General features: G+C 41.8%; 1 long non-coding RNA gene across 1 annotated transcript; it reads left to right on the forward strand.

The window, feature by feature from the left end:
• The first annotated feature begins 452 nt into the window (after positions 1-452).
• On the forward strand, positions 453-9942 carry LOC116036620. The gene is made up of 3 exons (XR_004101655.1): positions 453-464; positions 5987-5994; positions 9842-9942. It is a non-coding gene; the product is annotated as an uncharacterized LOC116036620 (long non-coding RNA).
• Positions 9943-10661: the final 719 nt, after the last annotated feature.

Consider the following 10661-nt stretch of genomic DNA (forward strand, 5'->3'; position numbering starts at 1 on the left):
TGTTATTTGAACTAGCCGGCTGTTAGTCAATGTGCCTGGTGGAATCTCTTTATTGTATTCCTAAAAAGAGTTGTGAGGCCAGTGAATCTATTTCCCAAGCTAAAGTGTTATGCTAGAAGAGTCTTGTTACCCATGCTAACAAAGTGGTAAGGAATGGATTGATAGTATCAACCTATTAACAACCCTGACCTTTTAATCTATAAGGCCACCAACATTGGTTGGGTGTTGGGTTCTGAGTGCAGGTGACCTACACTCAACACTGTACTTGAACGCATCATGTCTCGCCCGTGCAATTTCTTAGGCGAGGGAAACTATACATTCTCTCCCTGTCTAGGCAAACTCCCTTTCGGAGTTTCCTCTGAGCTTAGTGTCTTATGACGTTAACAGAATTTCAATCAACCGTCAAATGCATAAACTCTCTTTTTTGAAATTTAAAGACTGTTAGAATCTGAACTGCTGCTGTAGTCCCCGGGGTGGACACAACATATGGATGAACAGTCGCATGCATGCACACACACACACAATAAATGACACCATTGAGTGCCTAAATACCAATGTTGCTTCGCCTCCTGGTGCCACTCTGCAAGGTCAGTGGATAACACCTTATTCCCCTCTCTCTCTCTCTCTCTCTCTCTCTCTCTCTCACTCTCTCTTTCACATCACTTTGCTTTCATCTAGTATGCATATGTGGGTAAACTGTACCACACACATACACACACACACAGATTCTTTCCTGTATAGTTAGAAGTATCCAATACAATTTCCACACAATTAACATAGGGCCATTAATTACCTATAACCATTTACTTACTGTGTCTACTACTGCTGTCTCGCTCTTGCTGGAAGGGTGATCACAGGGTGTCTCAAAAACCCTTTGAGGTTTCTAAGATTTTTCCTCAGCTGCTACAGCCGTCCTGGCCAGTGAGTGATAACCTTTATTCAAAAATGCAGCAGCAAATTTTGGGGTCCCGGACAAGCCCCCAGAATGTCCTTGCAGCAGCCCGGGTTTGAATCTGACCCTTGGTCGTTTTGTTGTGTGTCATCACCTCTCTCTTCCCCTTTTCCTGTCCATCTGCACTATCTAACAAAAAATGCATGAAAATGTAAAATAATCTTTAAAAAAGCAATGTAATGCACATTACATTCCGGAGGGAGAAGTCAGAAAGGATTAACCACTCTCTTAGCGATATATTTTATATTTATGCTCGCTACAAAGCAGACAGAACAATGAAGCTGCGCGTAAGTAATTTGACGTGATCTAATACTCATTTTTTAATCAACCTCAGTGCTCTCTGAATGCTGATATAGCAAGCTATATTGCTAACATGTATAGGCCTACACGTACATGCTAAGTATTAAAATACCATTTTTAAATTACCAATTGACAAATTACATATAAAAATGCCAATGTTATTATGTTAGCATGCCAACAAGCCACAATTTTGATTTGTACATTTCTGAAAGGTTTTCCAATCATCTCAGTCGGTGATGAGCTCTACCTGAAGGAGGGCCAATCAGTGGGTGATGATGGCTCTTGATTGGCCACACCTGGTCGCATCACATGGTACACATTAGCATGTTAAGGCAAGGCAACAAGTGATGTCACCGTGTGCTGACACAGTACTACATCACGGCAGGGGCAGGTCTGGGGGGGGGGGCCCGGGGTGAGGCCAGTTTAGAAGTATTATAACATATTGAACTCACTGCAGAGCACTTGTTCTGTTTCCTACTATCTGAAAACTGTGTACAGCAAGGTTTTCTGATGGATACACAATTTGTTGAAAATAAAAAAAAAATACAGTATTTCCTATATTTCTAAGCAGATTTTTTATGCTGCATTCTGATAAAATCCCCCCTTGGTCCCCCCCACTGTGCCACCCTACTTAAAAACTCCTGGAATTGCCCCAATATCACTGCAGCAATGTGAGTTAAGTTAAACCACTGGAGGTCTGCAAAAACTTTTTAATTTTAAGCTTTGTGTTAAGTTTATCAACAAAAATAAAAGGTTCCTCTCTGTGTTTCAACCATCCAACAATTTCGTTTTCTGGTGTGTAACATTATAGCTTTGCAGGGCTGCTATGGTTAAGTGATCATTGCTGTGGCATTTCTGTCATTTTGGTTATCACTGCTCATGCAAAATGCAAAGTTCTTTTATGTATTGTAAACATGTATATAACTAAATCTCCTAATGTGTGCTAGATGATCAAATAAAACTGCTACCAGTGGTACACAACAATTCACAGAATCACTTCAATATTGTTGTTATATCTATGCTAAGCAAATGCAAGTGAAATTCAGACATTCAGAGAAGGAGACAGTGATTGAAATGAAAGGAGTTCTGGCACATTAATGCCTGCAGGACTAAGACATTATATGGGAAACATATTGGGATTAAGATAAAAATGAAAGACAACAGAACAGAGGAAAGAGAGAATATACAGTAGAGTAGAGGACACAGTGCCCTCAGAGTAGCTACCTTGGCATTTTCTGTGTATTGGGGGTGGTGGGGTTTATAAGACTAAAAATGGAAAACAAAATAACTATTATATCTGGTTTTGTGTAACATTTGCTGTCATGTGCTAGACTATATTTTTTTGGCTGGGAGCAGTTGCCAGGCAACCAAGAAAGCAAAAAAAGTGTATTTCCCAAAATGTACAACTTAAGTCATCTTTATTTATATAGTACATATAAAACTAAAACAACAGAAGTTGACCCAAAGTGTGTGTGTGTGTGTGTGTGTGTGTGTGTGTGTGTGTGTGTGGGGGGGGGGGGGGGGGCTAGGCGGGTGTGGGGAAGAGAGAACAAACATGCTCTGGTTTATTGGCATTTCGTAAAACCAATCACAATCGTCATGGGCGGCCCTAAGCTCTGCACGGAGCCGCTGCAAAATTGTTGTTTGAGAGAAAACGCAGATTGGACAGACAGCTAGCTAGCTGTGTCAATTTATCATGCTGAGATCTGAGGATCAGTTAACCATAGTCCTCATGAATCCACCGGAGTTTAGAATTCTAACACAAAGAAAGCGGAAGGAAACGGAAAAGACATGCATCCGGCGGAATTTCCTGTGGCACCGGAGCAATCCCGGAAGTGGAACGTCAAGGATATAGACTAGCAGGTCAGTAATGTATTGTGGAGCTAGTCTATGTAAGGGTTTAAAAAAAAAACAGTAAGCTTTCAAAATCAATTATATATTTCACTGGTAGCCAATGTAGGTGAGCCAGAACAGGGGTGATGTGTTGTCTTTTCAGTTCCAGTTAGAAGTCTAGCGGCTGCATTTTGAACCCTTTGGAGTTGCAAGTGGGTGGAATGGGTCAACCCAAGATACAGGGAATTACAATATTCAAGCTGAGAGGCAATTAAAGCAGAGATAACTGTTTCCAGGTCTTGGTCAGACAAAAACAGCTTCGATTTGGCTATGATTCTAAGCTGAAAAATGCTGCCTTTCTACACAACTGACTTGTTTGTTAAAATTCAATGAAGTGTCCAGGAAGTCACCTAGGTTTTTGACTTCATTATGCAAGTTTGCAGAGAGGGGCCGAAGCCCATTGGTTATGCTGGTGACAGAGCCTTAAGGGCCAAACATGATTATTTAAGATTTGTTTCCATTTAATCGAAGGACATTTCTCGCCATCCAACTTTTGATATTATTGTGACAGTTTAAAAGTTTTTTCAGAGAGCAGGCACTGTTGGACAGTGGTGGAATGTAACAAAGTACAAATACTTCGTTACTGTACTTAAGTACATTTTTCACGTATCTGTACTTTACTTAAGTAGAATCAATAAAATAATAGTGCATACTTTTGACTTTTACTTCGTTACATTTTGCAGCAATTATCTATACTTTATACTCCACTACATTTCTACAACGTTCCGTTACATTTACCCCTGCCAAAACGTCTTCCTGACCGTCACACGTTTGCAGTCCGCAGGGAAGCCTTCAGCAGCGGCTACTACACCGCCACGCCAAGACCCGCTCTTCAATAGCATTTATTGGCCAGGCGCGTCCCGTTACTGCTGCTGCTCCCGATACTCTGCTTGGTCATATGTGAAGTATCCGTTCACATAAGGTTAATATACAACCCGTATATTTATCTTAAAAACACTCCCGGTCCTCCTCAGCTGTGAAGCCACGTATTTGTTGTCCAAGCCCGTGTGTTCTCGCTAGATAAATGTGTGCAGCATTCACTGTCCTGTGGGAAATAATGCAAAGTCGAATTGTAAGTCAGAATATAAACTGGGCCACAGATGGGCACAATTAAATTAACCTAAAACTAACTTTTTAGGGCCACAGATGGGCACAATTAAATTAACCTAAAACTAACTTAATTAAAATGCCACAGCCCATACTGTTTTTTTTTATTATTAGAATATAGACATTAAGAGAATAAATCGTTATGCAAGTACTTTTACTTTTAATACTTAAAGTACATTTAAAATCAGGTACTTTTTACTTTTACTTAAGGGTTGCCATTGTGGTACTTCTACTTTTACTAAAGTAAATATGTCTCTGGGTATTTTACTTTTACTTAAGTACTGAGATTCAGTACTTCCTCCACCACTGCTGTTGGATGTAACTGGATTGTAAGATAGTCTATCATCCACATAACAGTGATATAAAATGTTGTATTTCTCAAAAGTAGAGCCAATGGGAAACATGTATAATGAGGATAAAAGAGGGCGTACAATTTAACCTTGGGTGATGCCACATTTAAAGGGACCAGAAGATAAAGAGCAATTTCCTAGGAGGCCAACCATTCTAACACTGGACCCTGCAGACCGACTTTGCCCTCCAGGCGTTTTAATAGAATGACATGGTCTATTGTGTCAAATGCTGTATTGAGATCGAGCAGGACTAAAATGGCACAAGAACCAATGTCAACAGAAAGAAGGATATCATTGTAAACGTTCAGCGGAGCAGAATCTGGGCTGTGCAGAGCTTGGAAACCTGATTGGAATTTGTCAAAGATATTGAATGAGTTTAAATAGCAGGAGACCTGGAAGAAAACAACTTTTTCCAAAATATTAGAAATAAATGGTAGCTTGGATATATGTCTGTAGTTATTATGGTCATTGGGGTCCAGATTGGATTCTTTAGTAACGGTTGTATAGTTGTATGTTAAAAAACTGAATGGCACGACTCCATCTGTTAAGCAGTTATTTATTATAGCCAAAATAACGGGGCAGATAGTGTTAAAGACTTCCTTAAAATGGTGGGATGGTATAATGTCCAAGGGGCAGGAGATGGGATTCATGTGTGAAATCACCTCAGACAGCTGGGAGGATGACACTGGATCATGTGGCTCTGAGGGATCAGAGTCTGGAGCAGAGATGTGAGATCTTTCGTTGTCAATTTTGTTGGTGAAGACATTCAGAAACATCTCACAGGTTTCGGTGGTGGAAGCAGGGGTAGCAACAGCAGCAGCTACAGGATTTATAATTCTGTTAATTGTGATGAACAGTATTTGAGGTCTGTGGGCATTTTTGTTAGTTAATTAGTTCAGCATAATATTGTACCTTAGTTGTCTTAACAGAGCGTTGGTAGAGCTTTAAACAATCTCTAAAAATGCAGTGTGAGACCTGGAGTTTGTCCTTTCTCCACCTGTCTCCTGCTCTCCTACCATCTCGTCTGAGACCACGGTTGAAATCCGTCAGCCATGGAGTACCAACAGTCTTGGCCTTGGGTCTTTTTAGTTTTAAAGGAGCTACACAGTCTAGAGCAGGGGTTGGCAACCTTAAGGCCTTTTTATGGTCATGCAGAGGCTCCACGCAGAGCTTTCGCCGTAGCTATGTAAGTGGCCTGATGTTTATACTTGTGTGCTGGTGTGTGCATTGAGCCGGCATGTGTGTGTGGGGAGTGGGTGATAGAGCGAGGGAGAAGTGAGAGAGTGACGGCGATTATCTTTGGAGCGAGTACCGACTCTAGAGTCATAGTGAGAGAAACAAAGTGTCTCCCCTGTGTTTTCTGACCAAATTGGGAAATCTTTAGCAGGAAAAGTTAACCCTCTCCTTGATTTCATGTTTTTTTTATGGAGAAGGAGAACCAGGAAATGAGTCAGGGGAAATGCAACGCTACCAAGCCACGACCGAGCGACATGCGTCGCTGTGACGTGTAATTACATTTTTCGAGAGGTGCACGTCAGGCTACGGCGTAGACGCAGACAGTGTTGTATAAAGTACTAGAAAGCAATACTTGAGTAAAAGTACAAGTATCGTACTAGAAAAAGACTTTGGTAGAAGTGAAAGTTACCTTTTAGAATATTACTTAAGTAAAAGTCTTAAAGTATCTGATATATATTGTACTTAAGTATCAAAAGTAATTTTCTGATATTTAATGTACTTAAGTATTTGAAGTAAAAGTAAAAAGTTTTTTTGTTTTTTTTTTAAAAAGCAAGCGGTTAGAACTTTTATTGTGAACTTTATTGTGGCTTTCTAATAGTAAAGCATAAAGCATATTCAGGGTTCCCATGTCTTATTATCATCCGGTAGGAAGAATCTTTCATTCCAATGTACAGAAACATTTCTTGCAAATACGGCCACGGGTGTATGACGTTATCTTCACCACTACCCTGTTCACCAAGTTCATCACTATCGTCGGGGTGGTCGTCTACGATAACGGGAGGTCCTCCAGTAGGTGCTCGTGCTTCCATGGCGGTTTCAGTTGTGCGTCCTCCTCCTCCTTTAGCAACAAACAAGCGCTGAAATAGAGCGTGTGGCGTGCGGAGCGTGCGTAATGCAATCTAGGAGCAGTGATTCGCCAAACCTCCCTTATTGCAGTCGCACACATTTCTTCTAATTTTATTTTTTTAGTAACGACTAACGAAGATGCTTAGTGGAAATATAACGGAGTAAAAGTATACATTTTATCTAGGAAATGTAGTGGAGTAAAAGTGAAAGTTGACATAAATTTAAATAGCGAAGTAAAGTACAGATATGTGAAATTTCTACTTAAGTACAGTAACGAAGTATTTGTACTCCGTTACATTACAACACTGGACGCAGAGGGGTCTGCGGGGGCACACCGTCGATTCGACGCACAACCATAAAAAGGCCTTTAGGCACGCGTGCCACCATGGGCACGTGGTACCTTAACCAATAGCACGCTGGCAATATGTGTGCAAGAGAGTTATTGATGTGTTGAAATCATGGCTGAAATGCTGAAGCACTCGTTCATCCGCATGCCAAATTACAACATTCACAGTTGCGCAACCTGTTATTTATGGTAGTTCGATTGACTTGTATCCCCACCATAGATTGTATAAAAACTATCCCCATCTGCATGCAGAAAAGACCCAGCTCCTGCTCTGATTGGCTAGTAGGCTACTAGTAATGCTGCTGGCGGAGCGGGCTCGGTAGCGGTATGTCGGCAGGCTAAGAAAGCTAAAAATAATGTTCGGGCAATCCAGCCCTCATGGACAGAAGAGTGGGGATTTGTGTTTCAGAAGGACCGTGCTGTGTGCACTTTATGTCTTGAAAATGTTGTTTGCTGAACATTGAGTGTTAAATGCCATTTTGAGAACAAACATGAGAAAACTTTTAAGGATGTGCCAGACAAGGCTGAATCTATCAAACGTGCCATGTCCAGGTATGGGAAGCAAGAGCTAAAAAGCTAACACCCTCAAAGTCTTTGCCACGGCCAGAAATCATGCTACCAAAGCAAGCTATCACATTGCTGAAACCCGATAGCTTTGATGGACATGAACTGGATTTATCTCTGATGGACTGGCTGGATATACAGGACGTGGAAATGCAGCTGATTGAGCTGAAGAGTTCAACACTGTGGGTGACAAAGTTTGCAGAGCTACGGAAACAGCTGGAAACCGCCGCAAGGCATGATCAGAATCAGAATCAGAATCAGCTTTATTGGCCAGGTTTGCGTAGACAAACAAGGAATTTGACTCCGGCTAATCTTTGCTCTCAAGTACAACACTCACTTAACCTATAAAGAATAAAAAACAGAAATGACAGTAAGAAATATAAAAAAACATACTGTTAAGTATATGGTATAACACTGCACTAGAATTTACAAATTTACAAAAATATACAGTAGCAATTGAAGAGAGGGAAGGAATGGTGCAATATCAATATAGTCCGAGATTTAAGATTTAAGTATAAGTATAAATATAAATATAGTGCAAGGCAGTTCGGTGCAATGGTCATATATTAATAACAACATTGAAATATACATGAGGTAGATGAGCAGAACAGTGTTGATTGTCTTTGATCACGGAACTTGCATCTTCACCTGCTGGATATCTGTCCCAGAGAAGTTTTACTATCTCAGGAACATTGCATTGGCTTTGCTGACAGTCTTCGGATCAACATATCTCTGACTGGGAACGATACAAAGAGGATTACCAATGGCCGCTGGGGCAGATGAACTAACGCTAGTCTCGTTACTGTAAATAGGCTACAATAAAACCTTTGTGAGTAAAAAGCCAATACTTATCAATGCACTCATCTGTATAGACAGGCATAAACATGTAGAAAGCGATATTTCAATCTATTTCAGTCTGCTCAGTCCACTCTTGTCCACCGCTGTTTTACGCAAACACAGCTCTACTCTGCAAATAGCAAATTTTTACAAACAAGCTAAAACAAAAGCTGTCAGTTTGTAGTCTAACTGTTTATCTACACATTTTTATAAACTTAACTGCTGGCTAAACGACCATCCTCACCGCTGGAGCGCCAAATCTATGGATGTATTAATCCAATCCAATCCACTTTATTCATATAGCACAATTTTAACAAACACAAGGTTTCCAAAGTGCTGCACAAAAAGATAAAACAGAAATAAGTAGAATAAATAAAAAACTAAAATGCACTGCCCGCACACAATAAAAATATGCAAGTATACACATAAGATCAACACTCTACCTGGTGTTAAAAGCCAAGGGTTTTACAGTTTGGCCTTCTTCCCCGAGTGCTGTGGCCCCTTACCATTTTTGAGGTCCCAATCTCAACAGTGGAGAAGTTGGAAAGAGGAATCACAGCATGGCGCATGGAAGCGAAGCGAATAAGCTTCATCATCAGGGCTACATACAATGTTCTTCCAACACCTAGCAATCGTCATCAGTGGCTGGGTGAAGATCCAGGATGCGCCCTCTGCTCCAGGCCAGGTTCTCTCAAGCACATACTGACCGGGTGTAGAGTCAGCCTCACCCAGGGACGTTATACCTGGCGTCATAACCAAGTCCTTAAGATCCTCGCAGCCACCCTGGAAAACAAGCGGACTGCTTCCAACTCCCTACCACCATCAGCACCCAATCTGCCGCAGATCAACTTTGTCCGTATGGGGGCAAAGGTAGCCAGGTGCAGCCCCTCTTCTATGGAGCATGGTCAGCTTCGAGGGGCCTGTGACTGGAAGATGCTAGTTGATGTTGGTCAGCGGCTTGATTTTCCTCCAGAGATAGCAATCACCACACTTAGGCCTGACATAGTTCTCTGGTCCCCCTCTCTGAAGAAGGTCTTCATCATTGAACTCACTGTACCCTGGGAGGACTCAGTGGATGAGGCATACGAGCGAAAACAACTACGCTATGCTGAGCTAGCTGCACAATAGCACAATATCGCGGATGGAAAACTGAAGTCCGTCCAGTGGAGGTGGGGTGCAGGGGGTTCGTGGCAGTGTCTACCACCAGACTGCTTAGAGACCTGGGAATCAGAGGCCAGAACATGCGTCAGGCCATCAAAGCAATGTCAGAGGCCGCTAAGAGAAGCAGCCAGTCGCTCTGGATAAAGAGACAAGATTCCTGCTGGGCTCCGGCTTGATTGGGTGATTGGGGGGATACGCTGCGGGGACTTGATCACCCCCGTAAGGCCTTCCTCAGCCGAGGATGTCTAGTTATAATGGCCGAAACATCCAATGAAGCCTGAGGTGTACTCCTGATGATGTGTCCCTCGGATCACCCATCAAGGGGGATGCCCACCTGAAAACTTCACTGTGTTAACTACACTGCCAAGGTCAAGTACATTCTCTTAATAAGCGCTTGCACTTAAAGGATGTATTACATCTCGTCCTGTGTTCCCTGAAAACTAAGAAGATTTTTAAAATTAGACAGAGAGGAGGCCTGTCTAATGTGCAGAGGCAGTCCATTCCAAAGTTTTGGAGCTGCAACGGCAAACGCTCGGTCCCCTCTGTGCTTAAGCCTAGCTTTAGGCACCATCAGGAGCAGCTGGTCAGCTGACCAAAACAGATGCATGTGGCTACTTAATATGCACGTGAATGACGCGATCGTTATGTTCGTGTTATTTATTCTTGATGATGATGCTGGTTGTATTATTTTGCAACAGCATTGTTTCATTGCAAATGAGGCATACATGACCTGCTTATCAGTCCATTCATCATTAAAGCTGGGCTTTTCCATGTCAACTTTTCACTTCAGCCTCTTTGACAGTGACATTTTTACCTGACAACAGCCGTTTCTTTCTGCAAGCATTTTCCACCAATCAGGACGCTGCATACTACAACCATGTTTCCGTAATAATGATAATAATAGAGCTCAACAGTCCCGCCCACAGCGGGTTCCATAAGTAAAAATACAATGCAATTTCTCCATTGACAATTGGAGTATAAGCCATAAATCGTAACCATCGATGGTAGACTTAAAACCAGCATGCCGACATGACTAAGTGGTTGTATATGCTCATATAAATGCCAAAAG

The sequence above is a fragment of the Sander lucioperca genome, chromosome 1 (assembly GCF_008315115.2).
Source record: "Sander lucioperca isolate FBNREF2018 chromosome 1, SLUC_FBN_1.2, whole genome shotgun sequence".
NCBI classification, from domain to species: domain Eukaryota; kingdom Metazoa; phylum Chordata; class Actinopteri; order Perciformes; family Percidae; genus Sander; species Sander lucioperca.